Consider the following 24302-nt stretch of genomic DNA (forward strand, 5'->3'; position numbering starts at 1 on the left):
CATTAGCCATCTTCCAGTCCTCTGAAACTTCTCCAGTGCCTCTACATGGGCTTCTGCAATTTCTTCCCTAACCTCCCATTAGAACCAAGGTTGCACTTAGTCAGGCTTTGAGGATTTGCCCAACTTAAGGTGCTTAAAAACTACAAATACCTCCTTCCTTGAAATATGCAATGATCCAAGACCTCACTAATTATTTCTCTAATTACTTTGGCATCAATGATATTCTCTTCATTAAGTACCAAGGAGAAACAGATATTAAAATCTCAGCCACCTCCTGCAGCTTTACACAAAGGTGGCCCTGGTGGTCATTAGGAGAACCTAGCCTCACCCTAATCACCCTTTTACTGCTGAATTAACTGAAGATACTCATGGGATTATCCTTAGCCCTGCCTGCCCAATCGAACTCATACCCTCTTTTTTGTTTTCCTAGATTCACTCTTCATTCTTCATTCAATGGTCTTAACATGTTATATTTGTTTAGGGATTTGTTTAGGGATACCCTCTTTTTTGTTTTCCTAGATTCACTCTTCATTCTTCATTCAATGGTCTTAACATGTTATATTTGTTTAGGGATTTATTAGCACCCAGCTGCCTATGTGTGATGACAGGCATGATGATGTCCCAGATGTATGTGGGAAGGCACAGAAAAAGGGTGAACAGGATGGACTATAGATAGAAAGAAGATCAGGTAGAAACAAAAGGCCCATCAAGCCAGTCCTGCTCATGGATCTTCAGTAAGAGGTAGAAGTGGGCAATGCAAGGTTGAGACAATATGATCTTAGAGGCTTTGGAGGGGAATTTGTCCAAGATAAAGAGAACTGCTGAAGTCTGGAGATGGTGACCTGGTGTTTGTTAGTGGAGACATGGTCCAGAGCAAGATCATTTTATTCCCCCCAGATCTCCAGCAACTTCCCTCAGATTCATTCATTCACCTACAAATTATGGGTACTTTAGAGAAGCCAATTAAGCTGTCTAGTTGCATCTGAGGAGACCCCCATCCACATACCACCAGGGAGAATGTGCACAAACCACACAAGCAGCAAGAGGTCAGGGTTGAACCCAATTAGCTAGAGCTGTAAGGCACCAGCCAGTTCCACCAGTTGTAACACTGTGTAACCCAATGATATCCATGGAAAGCCAACAGTCCTAATTGTAGAGAAATTTGGATAATTTATTTGAATAACTTAAGTGCCTAATTTAGCAAATTTAAGATTGGTCCCTGTCATACAAAGGTATGAATAATATAAGTGAATTCTGGTTAATTTAGTCATCACTTAATTAGGGTAGCTGCTTATTTGAGACAACTCTTAAAGAACAAAAATCAATCAAGAAAATTCCCGGATTCCCTTCATTGATTCGGGACACTGTGTCGCTTAATTGAGACAGGACTGTGGCCGAACAGGACTGAAACTATAGCGTCAGTCACTACGAATTCACTGCTTCACAAACCAGAAACAACAAAGAATTTGAAGGTGTCAACAATCATCTTGAATCTTACAATGAAAATGAAGGCTTGGTGGATGCAGTCATTGATAGCATTGTGTGAAGGCAGTTCGTGCTCCTCACTAGGTATCTCTGTTGATTCTGTTAATTTACAGTCAAAAGAAAGTGATGCATATGAATTCCTCCATCAATAACAATCAGGAACTAATACACAGTTTTGTACTACTGTAGTAGTATTGGTAGTGTTATAATTTATTCTGCATTTCATTTAAATATATAATATGTTACTCAGTTTGTCTTTTATTATATACCTTTTTAACTACTTCATTGAAACTTCGGCTTATTGGTACAGCTACTTAATTGGACCAAAATGTACTGGACCCAATGTGTCCCAGTTAACCAGAATCCTCTGATTATAGTTGCACTATATTTCAGCAATTTTCTGATACCATAATTCTTCCACTGACTTATTTTTTTAATTATGTATTTTTCCAATAAGCATTGATTTTTCTTTGCAAATAAACTTAAGTTGGATAGAAATGAAGATAGTTATTGTCATTAACAAGAGATAAAAAACATGTTTGATCTGCACAGAAAGAACTGCTTCCTGTGGCAGTTTCTGGGTCACCAATCAGGATTAGGAAGAGGCTTACAGATTCCACTTTGCTGAAGATTTGATTCTTTCCTTTTTATCTTGAATGCCAGCAAGAGAAAAAAATAAAACCTCTATGAATATCTTATGACTAACTCTATCTGAGATAGAACAGATACAATTGCATCCCATAAGTGAAAGTTTGTTGGTTATAATATATTTCCTGTTGGACAAGAATCAGTTCCCATTTGTAAAGGACAGCAAATAGATACTGTATAACCTAGATTTCTTTTCACAGGTGGCTGCTTCTGTTATTACACATCCTTGTGCCAATTTCTCAGCAGCAGTGTTCAAGCAATGTTGAATAAGTTTCTGTTACAATTGACCTCATCTAAAGGTTAGAAGGCAGCCGGGAGGAAAATTAAACTGCTGCAAAACAGTGAACATTCCCAATGAAAGAGGTGACAAGAAATGTTCATGTGTGCTGAATTGTGTTTTTTATATATATATATACACACACACATTTGTCATTGGGCTTTTGTTACCAAGCAATGGTAGCGGAGAAATGCCTTTAAAATAAATATTTGTCCTTGAGATTGGATTTAAACTTTCCTGGACATTAAATAACATACTATCAGGTGTTTCTTTCAGGTGCTAATAACTGATAGACTGAAAAAGTTTTTTTTGAAGTTATTTAGAATAAACCTGATATGAATTCATTATCAAACCTTGTACACTAAAAACATACAACAATTTATTTGCACCAGCCTTTTCTTGACACATTAATAATAAGTTGTCCAGCATAACTGTATCCTTGAGCTGTCACAGGTCATGGTTCAGATTTAAGTTCCTTTTTTAGATCTCTTGAATCCGTTCAGTAAACTATTTTTCTCAATAATAGCTTCTCCTCTCTATTGACTTTCACTACTAATTTATCCAGCTGGATTTCCTTTCATTTGATTCCTTAATTCTCCTCTCCCTGCTCTTCCACAATGCCACTGTTTTTACAAGTGGCAATTAGGTTTAGGTCTGACTATTAACCATGATTATAAGAATAATAGATAATTAGAAACATGCTTTAAAGGTTCAAGGCAATCAAGATTTTCAATAATAGTTCTAAATTCAAGAAAAGAGCTTGATTGTTAGTAGTGTTGTCTGATCATCAAAATTATATCTTGACACTGAAGTGAAACAATTTTATATTCCCCATGCATGAAATAGTGATATATTGCAAAGTATTCATGTTGTGTGTTCTTTTGAAACATGCAATCAAAAAGTAAGACACTTCAGCTATATCTGCATGGGAACTCTTTTCATTGAAGTAAAAGAAGCAGAGATAGAAGAACTGGGAGAGTAATTACAGGAGGCAGGGTGTGACTAAGAATTGTTGAAATAACTGTGGGGATGTCAGTAGGCTTGTAATGAATGTTAGTAGCTAGCTGCCCAGAGATGGAGGCAGAGAGATAGAGAAAAGAAGGGGAATTGTCTGAGATTGACTATTTGAAGGTGGGGCTAGGGTGGAAATTGGCTCGTAAAGTATAAAATTGAATTCTGCATGAGTGTCGGAAGCAGCAGCAGCAGCAGCAGCAGCAGCAGCAGCAGCAATGCAGTCAGAGAAAGGAAAAGAGTTGAGTGAGTGTGCCCAGGTAGGACTGAAACAAGCACTGTTCCACATCCCACCAGAAAGCAAACTGAGCTTGTGAAGGCAAGAGCAGATCAGGTACTTAATCAGCAAGTTACTAGCACAATCATTTGTGCAAAGTCTAAAGTGCTGCCTAAGGCATTTAATCAAACTTTGAGCAAGAGATAACTAGAAAAAGAAACACCGCTCGGGATTGGCAGTAAACTTGTTCCTTGGACCAGTCATGGTTAGAAAGATGAAAATGGCAAACAAGATTACAGGGAACTTTCATTGGTCCGATTAACATGCATCATTGTTGAATCTGTAGTAGATTGTTATTGAATATAATTGAGAATTGTATATATAAATTTGTAGAAGACACTGAAGAAATGTAAGAATGGAATTTATAGATGTCTGTAGGGAGAGCAAAGAAGTAATCAGAAATATGGTACTAGAACTCAATGTACATGAAACTTTCACACTAATCTGAGAGACAAAAAATTGAGTATTTATTTAGTGTGAAACTATGTTGTTGTGAAGGAAAGAGATCCTGTTTGCCATATATTTATCTTTCTAAATGCTAGTGCGTATGTTCAATAGGTAACAAAAAAAGTTAGTGAAGTGGTGAATATTTTAAAACATGGAGGCTGGCATTCAGATGCAAGAAGATTTTTTTTAGCACAGAGCTTTGGACTGACCATTTTTATTGAACTGTATTCAGTTTTCAGCCACAGAACTGACTAAGGTGCAGTCACCTTGGAGGGGATCTATAATGATATCAGAGTTTATATGATTATATTCTCAGAAGAAATTGCATAATCTTTGAATTCCCTGGAGTTTCAATTGAGCATTGCTGATAATTTGTGGTCTTTAAATAATAAAGGAATTTGAAATGGTGGGTACAGAGAAACTGTCCCCTACAGCAGAGAAATTTTAAAACAAGTATGTACTTGGTTAACTTTGATGTACTGACAATAGAAGCAAATCAGATTTTGGTCACTATTTCTGGTTCAGACAGCAGGCATCATGCTTATGAGAAAATCTGCAGATGCTGGAAAAACAAAGCAACACACACAAAATGCTTGAGGAACTCAATAAGTCAGGCAGCATCTATGGAAAAGAGTAAACAGTCAATGTTTTGGACTGAGAGTTTGGGGGGGGGGTTAGGGGTTTACGAGTTTTGGTTTTGTTTGGGAGGGAGGGCGCCTCCCCCCCCCCCCCCCGACTCAATGACTTCTGTATTTTATGGCTATCTCGGGAAGATGATTCTGATACTTTGATAATAAAATGTACCTTTGAACCTTTGAGACCGTTCTTCAGCTGTCCCGAAGAAGGATCTCAGCTTGAAACATTGAATGTTTACTCCTTTCCATAGATGCTGCCTGACCTGCTGTGTTTCTCCAGCATTTCGTGTACGTTGCTTTATTCTTCATATTGATAATGACGTGCAGTCATTTCTAACCATATTTTTCACTGTCTTAGGAGGAATTCAATACCATGAGGTCTGACCCAATTTAAAGCTAGGTGCATCACTGCTACAAAAGGCAAAGTTTTTTTTTGTTTCAGAAGCCAATGCCAATTACTATTTTTTGAGTAAGGATACCAAAAAGCATAAAATACAAGATTGTGAGATACTGCAGTGCAGGTATTGATGAAGCAGAAAAAGAGTTATAGAATTGCAAAAAACTACAGCACATTTGGCCCATCTAGTCCATGCCCAACCATTTAAACTGCCAAATCCTATCAACTTGTGCCTGTCCCATAGTGCTCCATATCCATGTAGCTAACCAAACTTCTCTTAAACTTTGAAATCAAAGTCACATCCACCACTTGCAATGCCAGCTCATTCCATACTCCCATGACCCTCTGAGTAAAGAATTTTCCCCTCATGTTCCCCATAAACATTTCACCTTTCATCCTTAACCCATTGACCTCTTGTTGTAGTCTCACTCAACCTCAGTGGAAAAAGCCTGCTTGCAGTTATCTGTAATGTTGAATCAGGTCTGCAGGTCCAGCAAGTGAGACGGGAAATGCACTAACTTCGAATAGGTATATTAATCATTTATTTACAAACAGTAAAAATTCAACCAAACATACATGTTCCTCAAGTTACAGACACTACAAAGCTGAACATTCAACAAAATACTAACATTCAACAAATTAAAAGTGTGTGCAGAGCTTACCTTTCCAATCATCATGTGCACACTTGCCTTAATCCAAGGAAGAGAGCTAGAACCTCCCACAAGTGCTTCCTATATACCCAGGATATCTGAAACTGGACAACAGGTAGCTATCCAATGGAAAAAGCAACTGCAGCTTATAAACTAACCAATCATAACAGAAGCAAATTTTGATAATCAGAATAAGACATGCCCCCCACAGGACACACCACCCTTCAAACTCCCAAAGTTACATTTGAATCCTAAAAGTACATTACTCAGTACAATAAACCCAATAGTCACCTCCCAGTATACTACAGTAGTAGACTCCTTGTGCTCCTAAAGGCCACCAGCCCTACACTGGAGTGTAACAGCCAATGAACTGGTACTCCAACTTAATCTTATACACTGACTCTGAGATATGATGAACTGAGTAAGTGAAGTTACTCGACCTGTCAGGATTGTTGGTGTAGCATTCTTGACCAGTAACAGTTCAAGTGCCTTCTTTCGTTGTGAACAGGTAATCTAAGGTCATCAAAATCAGCTCCTTGGGCAGTCTGGCTGTACCATGCTGAGAAGGTCTATCAATCAAAGCATCCTTCCTTTGTAATAGCCCCCTTACCAACCAGTATGAGCAAGGTGTTCATCCAGAGCACCAGGGAGGCATACATACAGCACCACATTTCAATTGCACTGCCCTGTGGGACCCATGGGTTGGCCTAGGAACTGCATATCCAGTAAGTGCCATTCAGCATCCAACAAGTGCCCAGCCTCACAATACCATTTGGCTAGACACAGCCATCCCAGGATGCTGTTCCGACTTACATTTGCCATCCATCTTGCACTCTTTACCTGTAGACAACATGCTACCTGCACCAACACTCTGTCAAGTAGGAAAATCACTTCAAGAGTCCGGACATCCCAATTATATAAATGGCACATAGGGAAATACCAGTTCATAAAGCACCCATTCCACCAGGGCTATTAAGGCTCAAATCTCTTAAGGTTATTTCCATATTCTGGGATAATTCCCTCCCAGCTCCCCCAAAACAGAATGTCAAAACTTGAGAAGCCAAATAATTCCTACAATATTCTGTTCCCTGTCAAAGGGATCAATATCAGTGGCACCCCTTCAGTGATGTAGTAAAGAATCTTCATACTAATTCAGCAATCTGATCCATTTATCCAGTGTGAAAATTCAAACATCATTCCCAAGAATGTATCACAGGATCTCCCACCACAAGTCAGCATCCACCTTCTATTATGCAGCGAGATACAAATGCACTTGCTCCTGATTAGTCACTGGATATTTAGAAAACACAAAAACAACACAACTACCAGAATTGCTCCCCAAAGCCTAATTTCCTACTCAATATTGTCATCTCATATCCAGTATAAAGATGCCCAAATTTCTACCAAATTTCAACTCAAATTTCATATAGCCAGTATGAAATGAGTCATCGCTAAATCAATTACATGGGGAAACAATTAACAAAGACACAATAAACACATAACAAATTTAAAACGACAAGAAACAAAGTAGCTGACTAAACAAACACAAAACACAAAGCCCAAAGCCCAAGATGTACTCCTCTTCTTTTGAAACTTTGTATGGAACTTCATGAAAACTTAAAACAGTTAATTTCTCACAGAGAAACAATACTTATCAGAGAACTGAGAAGGAAAAAAAAAACAACTGCGCAGAGCCCAATATATTCACTGCATTCATGGTCTCTTAAATACGAAGTCCACACACACACACACTCACACACACACACACACACACACACACACACACACACAGACACACACACACACACACACACACACACACACACACACGCACGCGCGGACACATAAACACACACAGACAAGCAAAATAACACATGTGGCCACACCCCACATTTCTCCACATTCAAATCATTCACATGTTATTTACAGGAAAGAGGGACGCAGGACAAATGAACCCCTCCCTAAAAGAGGCACAGATATGCTAACCACCCCTGATTCCCAATGTTGGCGAATGTGCAGAGAGCCCTGAATGAAATACAAGGAATTTCGAAGAGGACAAAAGGAATCCTTATCTGCAGGGTATTTGAAGAATGACCCTTCCCCCTCAACATCCTTGTGAATCACTGTACTTATAGGATGACCAACACTGGTGCTATAAAAGACAGCACTACCTCTTTTATTGGGAAAACTGCCACAGTAACCACATGTACTACCATTCCAGAAATTAATTCAATATCCTCTCTTGGGATGCCTCTATCACAGTATAATTCTGTGATAAGACCCCACTGGCGTAGAACTTTAGTATCCTCCTCTACTGTGCTCCATTCTGCCTGAGGTTTTAAATTCTATTCAAGGAGGAAAGGGTACACTAACTGCCATTGCCACTCATTCCCACAATGATGCATTATGCTCAGGCGAAGCAAGTAGAGTTCTCAGAGTGTTATTGCTCCCATGTGGGGCGAAGGGTTCCATAAAGCACCCATCTCTCTGTTAGATTGGATCACTTCCGTACCTCTCTCATCCCATATCCTCAATAACTATGTGGCCAAAGACTTCCCAGCCTTTTTGTCCGCATCTATCTCCTGAACTCCCTAATTCCTTGGCTGAGAATTTTCTGAGCTCTGTTATCTCAAAAGTGTCTATTCTACCATCCATCATGCATTCCTGAACCTCCTCCCCTTTCTCCTCCTGAGAGGAAGAAGCTGCAGGCCAAAAGCACTCCATGGTGTGTGTGGGAATGAGTGATTACTGGCCTGGCCCGTACTGTTTCAAACACACGAGGATTAAACCCAAGGGGTCCATGCTACTCTCTCTCCCTCATATTCATCCCTATCTTCCAGCCCCATAGCAGGATCATCGCCTTTTCTCAGGATGGCTCAAACCTTAATTGGACCAATTAGCTCAGCATCGAGTGCCTAAGTGCTGTAGTTTCATTAGCTGATCAGCTCTTGCTATATTTTTGTCTTCTAACTTTGCAGTTCAAGTTTGAGCCATCCATAGTTATTCTCTCAGAATAATACAGTGCTGACTGAAGTCTTCCAATTCATTCTTAAGACTCACTATAGTTTTATACTTTTGTATAACAATGCTACAAGCAGCAAGAAAGCATCCCACCAGCTAACCTTCCTCCTGGGCAAACCCAACAATTTAAGTATAGAAACAATAGTGTGTCCCATTTCAACCCTGGTGAGATCTAATTGGTCTGATCAATCTACTTGCATCCTGTAACCCATTAGTAGGTTAACAAGACTTCCAAAGCCCTCACTATTATCTGTCCACCCTGAGACTCTGCATCTCTCAAACGGAGGATATACTCTTTTAAATAACCTTTTAAAGAAATGCATTTCTGCCCAAAAAGCCAGACCCTGCTCAAAGCAGTGCCAAATGTAAAGAGCTGAATCAGGTTTGTGGGTCTGGCAAGTGAGACGGAAAATGTACTGGCTTTGAATAGTACGTTAATCATTTACTTACAAACAGTTAACATTTGACCATACATTCATGTTCCTTCAGTTACAGACACTACAAAGCTGAATATTCAACAAATATGCATACGTTCAACAAACATATTTAGCTACAAGTGCGCACAGAGCAAATCTTCCCAATTGTCATGAGCATCCTTGCCTTAAAAACAGGAAAAGAGCCAGAACGTCCCACATATGCTTCCTATATACCCAGGATATTTGAAACTGGACACCAGGCAGGTAACCAATGGGAAAAACAGCAGCAGTTTCTATGCTAGCCAATCACGATGGGAGCGAGTTTCAGCAATCAGAATAAGGCACGTCACCCCAGGACACTCCCCTCATAATTTTGTTTACCTCTATAAAATCTCCTCTCAAACTTTTATGTTCCAGGGAATAAAGTTCTAACCTACTCACTCTTTCCTTATACCTCATGTCCTCCAGTCCTGGCAACATCCTTGTAAGTTTTCTCTGTCAACTTTCAATCTTATTTGCATCTTTCCTGCACTTAGGTAACGAAACAGCACACAATACTCCAAATTGGGCCTCACCAACATCTTATACAACTTCAACATAACATTTCAAATCCTGTACTGAATTCTTTAATCTATGAAGTTCAATGTGCCAAGAGCTTTCTTTATGACTCTGTCTACATGTGATGCCATTTTCAGTGAATTATAATCTATATTCCCAGATCCCTTTGTTCTACTGCCCTCCTCGATGCCCCACCACTCACTGTGTAAGAACTACCTTGGTTGTTCCTCCTAAAGTGCAAAACCTCACATTTTTCTGCACTAAATTCCACCTGCCATTTTTCCTACTGTCCCAGATCCTGCTGCAAGCTTTGATAGTCTTCCTACTTCCCCAATATTGGTTTCGTCTGCAGTTTTGCTGTTCCATTTAACCATATTATCATCTCGCTCATTAATATAGATGCCAACCAAAAACAGACCCGGCACAGATCCCTGTAGCACTCCACTAGTCACAGACCTCCAGTTAGAGAGGCAACCCTTTACTACCACCCTCTGGCTTCTCCCACAAATCTAAAATCTAATCCAATTTACTACCTCATCTTGAATGCCAAGTGACAGAACCTTCTTGACCAACCTACCATACAGGACCTTGTCAAATGCCTTGTGGAAGTCCATGCAGAGAACATCCTCTTCATCAACTTTCTCGAAAAACTGTATAAGATTGTTTAGACATGACCTACCATGCACAAAACCATGCTGACTATCCATAATCAGTCCCTTTCTATCTAAATACTCATATATCTGGTCCCTTAGAATACCTTCCAATTACTTTCCCACTGCTGGTGTCAAGCTCACTGGTCTATAAGTTCCTAGTTTATTCTTGGAGTCTTTCTTAAACAGAAGAATATCCTCCAATCCTCCGGTATCTCTCCTGTCACTAAGGATGATTTAAATATATCTTCTAGTGACCCTACAATTTCTGCATTTGCCTCCCATAGGGTCGAGGAAACAGCATCTCAGGCTCTAGGAACTTATCCACCCTCATTTGCCTCAAGACAGAAAACATCCCCTCCTCGGTAATCTGTATAGGGTCCATGACATCACTACTGCTTTCCCTCACTCTTCCAGACTCTGTATCCATCTCCCGAGTAAATACAGATGCAATAAAATCCATTTAAAATCTCCCTAACCTCTTTTGGCTCCATGTATAGATTAGTAGTCTGATTTTTCAGAGGGCTAATTTTGTTCCTTGCAATCCTTTTGCTCAAAATATCTGTAGAAGCCCTTAGGACTTTCCTGCACCTTGTCTGCGAGAGCAAACCACATGTTTTCATTTAGTCCTCCTGACTTCTTTCTTAAGTGTTCTCCTGCTTTTTTATACTTCTCAAGTACCTCATTTGTTCCTACTTGACTATATCTGCTATGCATGTTGTTGTTTTTCTTAACCAGGGCCTCTATATCTCCAGAAGCCAAGGTTTCCTAAACGTGCATTTTATTCCAGCAGGAGCATATGAGCTTTGTTCTCTGAAAATTTCACTTTTGAAGGCTTCCCACTTACCAAATATGCCTTTGTCAGAAAACAGCCGGTCCCAATCCACACTTGCCAAATCCTTTCTGATACCATCATAACTCCAATTGAGGATCACAGCCTGAGGGCCAGATCTATTCTCTTCCATAATTACCTTGAAACTAATGGCATTATGATCACTAGATGCAAAGGTTCCCTTATTTTCTGGAACCCTGGTCCCACCTCTTGTAACTCTAGTTTAACATCTCCCCCCCCCCCCACCCAACTACCCGCACATACAGTATTAGCTAAACTTCCCATTATGATATTGATATAGCAAAGAAGAGTTCTATACACAGGGGAACATGAGCATTTCAGGAGAAACTTTTTGAAGGCAATAGAACTAAATAACTGCAGGAGCCAAAATCAGTATACACTGCCTTAAGACTTGGGTGGAAGACCATAACTTCAAGGAACTTTCCAGAGAAGGCACCTTTAAAATAATTATATTGCCCTATCAGATTCTGGCACTACTCAAGGCAGTGAACGTTCATGCCACAACCTTCTCATCAGAGAGGACATTCATAATTTTTTAACCTACATACTGCTGTGACCGTCACAAACACATCTCACAGCTTCCACATACACTGACAGCTATTCAGCTGTGACAAGTGTATTACCCAAATACATAGTGTGCTGTTAGCCAATGCGCTACTCTTGCTCTTGCAGCCAAAGTAGGACACCGCTAGTACTACCAACAACTGACTCAACTTAATCGAAACTCAAATCCACCTACCAGCATGAAGGATGCATCATACTCATTATCGCTAAAGTGATTTTTGCGGAGTTCATGACCACCAGCAGATCAAAAACAATTGAAGTACTCCAGAGCCTCCTTCTGACATCTCCCTTTCCCTCATCCTACAATGTCTTCTGATCCAAAAGCAGCAGATGAAGAAAGAATGCATTTCTTAAAGTAACATTGCTGTAAGAATAGGCACATGGATTGTCTCTGATGGAAGATCAAGAAAATGATAATTTATTGTCACTTATTTCAATATTTCCAAACACCAAGTCAGGCAGACAGTACATAATTTAAAGCTTAATGTAAAGGAAGGAAGATCAGATGTCTACCATGCAAGCTCATGTCAGATTTTGTTTGTGTTGTGATAGTCAATTAGAAAGCAAAAGAAATACGTGAATCTGTTGCTAAATGGGAAATTGGGATGGTGTTTACTGGTGTTTTGTGTTGTTTCCATACAGGCAAGTCAGAAAACAATCTTTACATTGCCTTGTTTCCCTTATCTCTTTCTTTTGCTCTCCCTTTCTCCTTGCTGCTCCCTCTTCATCCTCACTGTAAATTTCTGAAGAGTTGAGCCCCCAACCTTCCAGATTTTGCAGGGCTACAGCAGCACTGGTCTAGACAGTGCAAAAGATCATTTTTGCCTGACAGTGGTCCGTTCTGTCATAAATCATGTGGCAATATTTGTATTTTGTGTGCACATAAAATTATTCAGTAAGTGGTGCAAAAAGAAGGAAAAACATACAAAGATAGTGTTCATGACTTCATTGTCCATTCAGAAATCTGATGGTGGAGAGGATAAAGTTGTTCGTGAAATGTTGAGTGTCTGTCTTCAGGCTCCAGTATCTCCTCCTTGATGGTAGGAATGAGAAGATGGCATGTGATGGATGATGAGGGTCCTTAATGATGGATGCCGCCTTTGATGCATCACCTTTTGTAGGTGTCCTGGATGCTGGAGAGGCTAGTGCTCATGATGGAGCTGGCTGAGTTTACAACTTTCTGCAGTTCATTCAAATCCTCTGCAGTGGCCCACTCCATATCAGACAATGATGCAACCAGTTAGAATACTCCTTATGGTAATTCCACCAAAATTCGCAACTGCCTTTGCCGACATACCAATTCTCCTCAAACTCGTAATCAAATATGGCCACTGTCATGCCTTCTTTGTAATTGCATCAATATGTTCGGCTCTGAGATGTTAAAGCTGCTCACCCTTTCCACTTTGATGAGCACCAGTGTGTGGTCCATCGACTTACACTTCCTGAAGTCCACAATCAATTCTTGGGTTTTGCTAACATTGAGTGCAAGGTTGTTGCTGTGGTACCACTCAATGAGCCGAAATATCTCACTCCTGTACGCCTCCTTATCACTATCTGAAATTCTGCCAACAATAGCTGTACAGCTGTGTCATTGAAAAATTTAAAGATGGTATTTGAGTTAGGCCTCACCACTAGTCGTGGGTTTAGAGAGAGTAGAGCAGTGGGTTAAGTATACATTCCTAAGATGCCCAGTGTTGATTGTCAGTGAGGAGGAGATGTTATTTTTGATCAGCACAGGCAGTGGTCTTTCAGTGAAGAAGTCAAGGATCCAGCTGCAGAGGGAGTTACACTCCTGCCGGTTGGCTCACACAGTTCTTCAGACCCCTACCAGATATACCATCAGGGTTTGAAGCCTTGCGAGGCTTTTCCCTCTTGGAAGATGTTGTGACGTCATCCTCCGAGACAGAGATCACAGCGTCACCGGATGCTGCAGGAATTCACATAGATGCACTTTCATTTTCTGTTTCAAAGTATGCATAAACCGCATTGAGCTCATCTGGGAGTGAAGCATCACTTCCATTCATGACATTAGGTTTCACTTTGTCAGAAATGATGGCCTGAAAACCCTGCCAGATCTGACCTGAATCTAATTCTGTCTCTAACTTCAATTGGAATTGTTTTCTCGCTCTTAAGATAGCCTTCCATAGGTTATACCTAGACTTATGTATTGTTCTGGATCAGTGATCATGAATGCCACAGATCTAGCCCTCAGCAGACTACAAATCTCCTGGTTCATCCATGGCTTTTGATTTGGGTATGTCTGGTATGTTCTCAAAGGAGCACACTCATCCACACAGGTTTTGATGAAGTCATTTTCAACTGTGACATTTTCATTCAGATTTGAAGATGAATCCCTGAATATTATCCAGCCCTCAGTTACCATTTGGCCACCCTTTGGTTTGGAGTGGTGGCTCAAATGCTTCTGCAAATTGAAAAGCTTCACTGTTGTTCAGGGTTCTAAACATCAACTTGCAGGAGAAGCTGTATTTTGTCATGCTCTACTTAAAACTCCTCTTAGCTACATTTCAGTTGCAGGTTGATAAGCCCCTGTAGAACACTCAGACCTCAGAGTGTTCTGCTCTCTCCACCTGTTGCAATCAGGCAAAAGACAGTGAAATACAGGCACAAGAGATGCTGAAAATCTAGAGCAACACACAAAAAAAAGTGCTGGCAGAACTCAATAGGTCAACCTAACGCATGAACATTGATCTCTATATCTTCTGGTAATTTCTCTCAAGTTCCCCTTCTCTCATTTCCCATTCCCCATTTTGGCTCCCTCTTACTCTTTCCCTTCTCTTCACCTGCCTTTCACATTTCTCTAGTGCCCCTCCTCCTTCCCTTTCTTCCATGGTCCATTCTCCTCTCCTATCAGATTCCTTTGTCTTCAGTCCTTTTTTCCCACCACCTCCCAGCTTCTCACTTCATTACTCCTCCGCCATCCACCCACCTACCCTCCTACCTGGCTTTGTCTGTTACCTTCCATATTGTACTCCTTCCCCCATCTTTTTATTCTGTCCTTTCTAGTCTGATGAAGGGTCTCAAGCAAAATACTGACTGTTTATTCCTCTGCCTGACCTGATGAGTTCCTCCAGTAATTGTGTGTGTTGCTTTGAAATATTGGCAGACTCTTTTTATTGATAGAAAGCACCAGTAACCTCATTTATTACATAGAAAACAGTAAAGTCCCCGAAGTAAAGAAGGTTGATAGATTTGGCTTTTTACCCCTGGGGCAAAGATTGAGGTTATCTTTAGCAGATTCTGAGGAGCATAGATTAAATGGATGTCCACAGTCTTTTTCCCAAGGTGGAGGTGTCATTAACCAAGTAGTACAGGATTAAGATTTAAAGCGTACTTTTCATAAGGAGAGGTGTGGGTTTATGGAACAAGCTACCAAGTGACCAAAGGTAGTGGCACGATTACAACATTTAGAAGACATCAGGACAAACAGATGGAGAGGAAAGGTTCAGAGAAATATAAGTTGAATGCAAGCATATAGGACTCTCTCAGGAAGATACCTTAGTCCGCATGGATGAATGGGTTGAAGGTCCTGTTTCAATGCTGTATAGCTTTATGACTATGTTAAAGTGAAAGATATTGTAAAGAACATTGGCTTAGAAGGTCTCTAATGTAAGTTCAGAATCAAGGTGAATTTGCCACTTTCTGGCTACATAATTTTTGATCTGCACTGAAGTTATAGCTGTGGTTCTTGCAGATAATAGATTTGAGAATGAGAATATTCTTACAGGAACATGGATATGTCACTAAGATTATTCAGGAGCAATGTGCTCTAAGGATACATGGTGAACATTGTCCTCTGCTTTGAACATATCCTCTTTACACCTTCTTCCCTCTTCGGCAGCTTGCTGTGCGCAGTGTGGCCTCTGTCACTCCTCCACATATATTGTACTGCTAGGATAATGCCTAGTCTTGTAATCACATGCAGAATGAATTGGTTTCCATGCAAAATTTGAATCCATAACAACTCATTCATTGGTTCAATTTAATATCAGAGAATTAAATTCCTCCAGTAATACAACCTGAAGTTCTCACTCTCCACAGACATCCTCGAAACAGAAGAAAAACCCCAAAGAATGAATGGCAGAAAAAAAATGTAAGAACCCAAAGCCCCCTGCCCTCCCCCAAGCACAAATAGCAGCAAGCATCAGCCCTTCCTTCTCTCCCTCCCAACACTTATTCTCTTAAAAAGCATCAGCATTCCCACCACTCACTATGCAAGCAACAGGAAAGCCCCCAGTATGAGACCATGATCTACAGTCCATCAAAAGCTAACTGTTTATTACAATTCAACATCCCTCAGGCTCTCTCTCTCTCACTAACAAAGGAAAGACAGATATCACTCCTTCCACAGTGAGAGGGGAGACAAACAGTTGCTGTTTTGATACTACAGTCACAGTCTGAAGCGTTGCTTTTATTCGTGTTCCTCAACTTGAGAATTGGCAGCAAACTCTCATTCACCATTCAGAGACAGAGAGCGAGAGAGAGAGTGAGTGATCAATAACCGGGTGCAGAGGCATCCGACAGCTGCTCTTGCTGTCTCGATGTTTTGCCTCCTGCTACACTTCAGTTTGCGACACCAGTAAGAATTTGTGTCCATAGGGCCACGCGAGGCCGCACCTCAAAGGCACCCAACTTTAGACCAAACCTGGACATATCGAAAATCGCCGTGCTTCATTAAAGAGGAACATGCCACCATGCAAAACTGCAGTTTGAGTGCCACTGTAGATTAAAGATTCTGATAGGACCCCAGCCACCCTAAAAAGGAAAATAGAGGCATTAGAAGAGGAAGAATTTAACTGTTTCACTGATGAGCTGGGAGAATTCACCCTCTGATACCTTCTGCTCCTGACAAAGAATATTCAATTTAACAACTTTAGACAACTCTGGAATGTCATTGTAGAATCACAGTATTAACAATTATCTATCAACAACTATTCTGCAAGCAGTAAGCGTTACCTTTATAATGAAAAAGGAGGAGTTCTGCTCTGCTGTTCAATCCATTGTGAAGATAGAATAGTGATACATTGAAGTCCAAATTGACCGTATTGTTTTCTCCACAGTCCACTTAAACACATGGTTCTGCGGATGCCCTCCACTAATTTTTCAGTTTCTCAGTCCTAACCAGTTCATGTTCAGGATGGACATGCACTCCCTTTACAATCTCATCCCATATACAGTGAGTCTGAAGGCACTCTCCCTCAGCAGAGGTTCAATCAGCTCCACTCCACCAAAATACTCAGTTGCTTGGCTGAACTCACCCTTACATTAAATCAACTTCTGTTTCAAGTCTGCTCCATTTCTCCAGGTCAAACGGCGCTCACATGGGTCCAAGCTATACTCGTCACTTTGAAGGACACAAGCAATTATCGGAACATGCAGTCTTTCTTCTTTTTTAGGTATACCGGTGACCATGTTGGTGCTGCTTGCTGCACTCAGTGAGAACCTGAACATTTCAAACTTTTATGCCATAGATTTCCACCCTCCTCTTCCCTTCATCCAATTCTTCATTCCTTCTGCTGGATCACTCTGCCTCTATCTCAGGAAAAGGTTTAGTCATAAACATCCATTAAAATCCACAAATTCCTATAGCTGTCGTTATTCTTTCTCCCACCCTGCTTTCTGTAAGAAGTCTATTCCACTGTCCAGGCTCTTCAAATTCTATCAAGGATGAGGCTTTCTGCATAAGTATAATTGAAATCTCCTCTTTCTGAAGTATTGCTTCTTTTATTCAACAATGGACAGAGCCCTTGATTCATATCATCTGTTGCCAACACCTCTTCTCTAACCTTCATCTCCTCCTGGAAAGAAAGCAAGAGTGGAGTTCTCTTGTCCTTCTCTTTTCTTCTTACCAGTCTCCAAGTTCAACAGATTAACCTTCACAATTCCCACCAGCTCAAGCAGTTTCCATCAGCAGACACATGTTCTCCTCCTCTCTCCTTTCAATGTCTGAAGGGATCAGTCACTCCAAAACTCCCTGCTGTCCCAGCTGACTACTCACCATTGTATGATATTTTCCCATGCAACTGCAAGAGGTGCAAACTCTGTTCTTTGAACCATCCAAGGATGTTAGTATGTCCAGGTGAAGCACTGGAAGATGAGCATATGCCAATCATTGGAGAACTGATCATGGAAAGAATCAGCAGTAAATTCTCGTATGATGGCAAATTGGAACTGTTCTCACCTAGCACATGGATGCAGTCATAAAGAAGGATCAACAATGTCTTTATCTTCTCAGGAAATTAAGGAGGTTCAGTTTGTTACTAAACACTCATGCAGAGCTCTACTGATGTTGCATCATAGTCTGGTGTGGCAATTCAAATACAAGGAATGCAAGAAACTGCAGAGAGCAGTGGACTCAGCCCAATACATCTTTAACATATTCCTCTTCACTACAGGTCATTTATACTGGAGTGTTGCCTCAAGATGTGTCAGGAAATGTAGAGGAGGCTTGGTCCTAATGCAGAGCAGCAGAAATGATTTAGCAGTGAATGATAACTTTAATAATAAACCACAAAACAACAAGCCACGAGGGGCTTGATGATCAGCCAAGATCACAGTTAATGGTGATGCTGACTCGAAGGGCTGAATGGCCTACTCCAGCACCTATTGTCTATTGTCTATTGGCACACAACAGGTGAGAATAGAAACTAAACACAACCGGTAATAAGGTAGGGAGAGTGAAAGCAAGGAGAAATTATTTGAGGCCAGCTGGTTTGATGAGTACACAAGAACTGTGGATCAGAACTGGGGTTAAACAGGCTGAAGGTGATGAGGTTGGAATGAGCGGAGGTGAAAACTATTAGCTGGGTGGAGACTGGGAGATTCCTGCGGGAGCAGGTTTGACAGGACTCCGCACCCTGTCTCACTCCCACTATGGCTGGCCCTGATGGCCCCAGATGATCCTGATGGGTTCGATGGAGCTCATCAATCAGCAATGGATCCAAGATGTATCCGGACAGCACCTGAGTCATCTCTTTCAGATCAGACCTTTCCCAGTCGACCAGATATTGCACAGCCTACCCACAGTGATGTGATTCCAGCAATGAGCAAACCACGTACATTGGATCACCTTCCACCATCCAAGGTTCAAGAGGTGCAGGGTCTGGTGGGTTGAGTGGTCCGGAGACAATGGGCTTGAGGCAGGACACATGGAATGTAAGTGTGATCGATCCTGGGGGACAGTGGCAGCTGAGCATGCTAAGTGACTGAATTGATACAACGGATGAGCTTGAAGGAACCCAAGAACCAAATCAATAGCTTCAATTTCTTTCTGCTACAGCTGGAGATTCCCAGCTGCTTCAAAAAAGTGACAATCATACCAGTAGCCAAGAAGTGCACCATGACACTCATATCCACTGTGATGAAATGCTTCGCGAGATTGCTCATGGCTAGGATCAACTCCTGCCTAAACAAGGATCTGGACCCAATGCAATTTGCCTACCACCACAATATAGTAAATGCAATCTCACTGGCTCTCCACTCGGCCTTGGATCACCTGAGCAATAGTAATACTTATGTCAGGCTGCTGTTTATTGACATCAGCTCAACGTTCAACACAATCATATCCTCAGCAAAATAAAAGCTCCAAAATCTGGGCTTCTGTACTTCCTTCTGCAACTGGATCCTTGACTTCTTCACTGGGAGACCACAGTCTGTGCAGATCAGAAATAACATCTCCTCCTTGCTGATAATGAACACTAGCGTACCTCAAGGATGCATGCTTAGCCCACTGCTCTACTCATCCTACACCCCAAACTGTGTAGCTAGGCACTGCTTAAACAACACCTATAAATTTGCTGATGTCATAACTATTTTAGATGGTGACAAGGAGGCACAAAGGAGTGAAATAGATCAGTTGTTTGAGTAATGTCACAGCAAGAACTTTGCACTCAACATCAGTGAGACAATGGAATTGGTTGTGGTCTTCAGGCAAAAGAGCACACACCCGTGATCATCAAAGGATCAGGAGTGGAAAGGGTGGGCCGTTTCAAGTTCCTGGGTGTCAGTATCTCTGCGGATCGATCCGGGGTCAAGCATAATGATGCAAAGAAGGCGTGACAGTGGATATATTCGATTAGGAGTTTGAGGACAATCGGTATGTCACCAAAGACACTCGCAAATTTCTACAGATGTACTGTGGAGAGTATTCTAACCCACTGCATCACCATCTGGTGTGGAGGGCCCACTGTACAGGAATGGAAAAAGCTGCAGGAACTGTAAACTCAGCCTGCTCCATCATAGGCAGAAGCCTGACCAGAATTCAGGAAATCTTCAATAGGTGATGCCTCAGTAAGGCAGCACCCTACATAAAGGACCCCTATCACCCAGGCTATGCCCTCCTTTCATTGCTAACATCAAGGAGGAGGTACAAGAGCCTTACAACACATACTCAACATTTCAGAAACCGCTTCTTCCACTCCACCATCAGATTTCTGAATGGACAATGAAGCCATGAACACTTCCCCAGTATTTTTACCTCCATGTTTCATTATTTTTTTTTATATTTAATTCTTTGTGATTTATAGTTTTTATTACTATGTATTGCTGCAGGAAGTCAGCAATTTTCATGACACCTACCAGTGATATTAAACCTGATTCTGACAGCTCAGAGCACTCTGGCTGGGTGCTGGTAGCAGTTGGCACGGTTGGCAGCTAGGATTGCCCTCTGTGCCTTCCTCCATACATTCCAGCAATGGCAAATCAAAGCCCTGGCAGGTGGGACACTTCCACTGTGGACAATTCCATAGGGAATAATGGGGTTTGGTAGGCATGAAGCATTTCAATGGGCGACATACCATGACAGAGGAGATGTGTAGATCGTGGGACAGCTTGGCCCAGACTAGATACCTCTTTCATGTGGAAGGGTTAGAGGTAGCAAAGCATCTCAGAAGCTTTTCCAATTGCTGATCGACACTTTCTGATTGACCATTGGTCTGCGGATGATAAACTCAGAGGACAAATTCACTGCAGTGCACAGGAGGGAGCAGAAGTCTTGCCAGAAATCAGAGACAAATTGTGGACCCTGTCTGACAGTGCCCTGAAGAAAGCCGTGGAAGCAATATGCATATTGGAGAACCGGATATGCCACCACAGCAGCTAACAGAATTTTGGGAAGGCAATGATGTGGCTGCCTTGGAGAACCAGTGCAGTCAATGGGAATTAGGGGGAAAACACTCCACCGGTTAGAATCATAACTGACACAAAGGAAAATGCTTGTGGTGGCTGGATGTCAATCATCTCATCCTCAGGACGTCACTGCAGGAGTTCCTCATGGAAGTGTCCTAGGACCAACCATCTTTAGCTGCTTCATCAATTGCCTTCCTTCCATCATAAGTTCAGAAGTGGGGATGATCGTAGATGACTGCACAAAGTTCTGCACCGTTCCTCAGAGAGTGAAGCAGTTCATACCCAAATGAGGCAGGACCTGGACAATATCCAAGCTTGGGCTGACAAGTGACAAGTAACATTCGAGCCACACTAGTGCCAGGTAATGACCATCTCCAACAAGAGAGGCTCAACCATCATCCCCTGACATTCGCTGGCATCACCATCACTGAATCCCCTACTATCAACTTCCTGGGGGTTACCATTGACAGGAAACTGAACTGGTCTAGTCATATAAACACTGTGGGTTCAGGTCAAAGGCTAGGAATCCTGTGGTGTGTAACTCACCTTCTGACTCCCCAAAGCCTGTCCACCATCTACAAGGCTCAGGTCAGGAGTGTAATGGAATACTCACCACTCGCCTGGATGAGTGCTGCTCCATCAGCACTTAAGAAGCTCAACATCATCCAGTACAAGGCAGCTCACTTGATTCGTACCCCTTCAACAAGCATCCAGTCTCTCCACCATCGACGAACAGTTGCAGCAGCGTGTACTATCTAGAAGATGCCCTGCAACAACACACCAAAGTTCCGAAAGCAGCACCTTCCAGACCCACAGCCGTGACCATATAAAAGGACGAGAACCGCAGATAGCTTGGAACACCACCACTTGGAAATCCCCCTTTAAGTCACTCACCTTCTTGACTTGAAAACATATCGCTGTTCATTCATTGTTGTTGGGTCAACATCATGGAATTCCCTCCCTAACAGCACTGTGAGTGTACCTACACCTCAGGGACTGCAGCGGTTCAAATAGGCAGCTCGTCACCACCTCCTCAAGGGCACCAAGGGATGGGCAATAGATGTTGACTTAGATGGTGACATGCACATACTGTAAGCGAATACATTAAAAAAAATTACCGTGGCTCCATACCAATTCTATGATGAAACCTTTGGCAATGTAGGACCATGGAAGCCATGGGACTGGTAGGGGCTACAGGAGCCCAGAGGCCTGCTGACTGGATGCCTTGGACCAAGCACACTGAGGGTGGGCAGCGACAAACTGATGTACATCTGCAATCATGGTGTGCCACCAGAACCGGAGTCACAGAAAATCCTGAGTCCTGGATGTTCAGAGAGGAGTGAAGATTGAGCCCACTGGAGTGCATTGGGGGCCCATATAAGTAGCTGTCAGTTCTGCATCGGACAGAACAATCTCATACAGTAGGGTCAATTGGAACTAGTTCTCAAGATCTCATAGAACATAGAACATAGAAAAGTACAACACAGGAACAGGTCCTTCAGCTCATAATAGTGTGCCAAACCAGCTAAAAAGTAACCCCAAAAACTAATTCCTTCTACCTACACAATGTCTGTATCCCTCCATCTTCTTTATATTCATATGCTTATCTAAACATCTCTTAAACATCACTAATGTATTTGCCTCTACTACTATACTAGTAAGCGTATTTCAGGCATCCACTACTCTCTAAATAAAAACCTTATCCCCCAATCCCCTTTTAACCCAGCCTTTCTCACCTTCAATGCATGGCCTTTGATATTAGACATTTCTACCCTAGGAAAAATATCCCCCTGTCTACTCTAACTATGTCTCTCATAATCTTATAAACCTCTAGCAGATTCCCTCAGCCTCCACTGCTCAATGGAAACAACTCAAATTTGTCCAGACTCTCATGATAGCACATGCCCTCTAAACCAGGCAGAACCCTGGTAAACCTCTTCAGCACACTCTGCAAAGTCTCAACATCCTCCCTATAGTGGGGTGACCAGAACTGTATGCAATAGTCCGGATGTGGCCTGACCAGAGTTCTATAAATTTGCAGCATAACCTCTTGACCTTTGAACTCAGTGCCCCGACTAATTAAAAGCAAGCATTGCATCAGCCTTCTTAACCATCCTATTGACCTGTGTAGCCACTTTCAAGGAGTTATGTACTTAGCCCCCAAGATCTCTCTGCTCAGCATCACTGTCTTGCCCTCAACAGTGCAACTTTTCCCTGCATTTTCCCTACCAAGGTTCAACACCTCACATATATCTGGGTTAAACTCCAGCTGTCACTTCTCTGTCCATATATGCAAAAGATCTATATCACGCTGTATTCTTCACCAGTCTTCTATACCATTGACAGCTCCACAAATCTTGGTATCATCTGCAAATTTACTAATCCACCTATCTACATTTTCATCCTGTTCATTTACAGGTCCCTGCACAGATCTATGTAGGTCACCACTAATTACAGACCTCCAGCTCAACTAAGTCCCTTTGACCACTACCCTCTGTTTTATATGCACAAGGATAATCCAAAGAGCCAATTCACTGCAGACCCCATGCATCTTAATCTTTTGAATTGGTTCCCATGATGGATTTTGCCAAACGCCTTACTAAAATCCATATACACAACAATCACTGCACTACCTTCATCAATCTCTCATGTCACCTTGTCAAAACACTCAATCAAGTAAGTAAGATATGACTTGCCCACACTAAGCCATGCTGGCTCTACCTAATTAGGCCATCATTTCCAAATGCTTCTATATCCTATGCCTGAGAATTTTCCCCAGCAATTTCCCTGCAGCTCATGTGAGACCTACCAATCTATAGTTTCCAGGATTTTCCCTTGTTCCCTTCTTAAATAGATGTATAACATTAGCCACTCACCAGTCCTCCGAGACCTGTCTCCTGTGCCTAGAGAAGACATGAAGTTACCGGTCAAGGCCCCAGCAATCTCATCTCTTGCCTCCTTCAGTAACCTGGGTTCAAAGGGGAAATCCCATCAAGCCCATCAGATCTCATCAAATCCTAACTTAATATTCATGAGCAGGTCCAACACTTCCTCACCCTTGAGCTCTAAATGCCCTAATATATTTATGCACTCAGCACTGATCTCTTGGTGCTCCAATCCTTCCCCTTGGTAAATACTGAGGTAAAATACTCATTAAGGACCTCACTCTCACTCCTCACATCCAAGCAAGTGTTCCCCTCTTTACCCATGAGTGGTCCTACCCTCTCTCATGTTATCCTTTTGCTCTTGATATATGCATAGAATTCCTT

The sequence above is a fragment of the Mobula birostris genome, chromosome 14 (assembly GCF_030028105.1).
Source record: "Mobula birostris isolate sMobBir1 chromosome 14, sMobBir1.hap1, whole genome shotgun sequence".
In the NCBI taxonomy this organism is placed as follows: Eukaryota; Metazoa; Chordata; class Chondrichthyes; order Myliobatiformes; family Myliobatidae; genus Mobula; species Mobula birostris.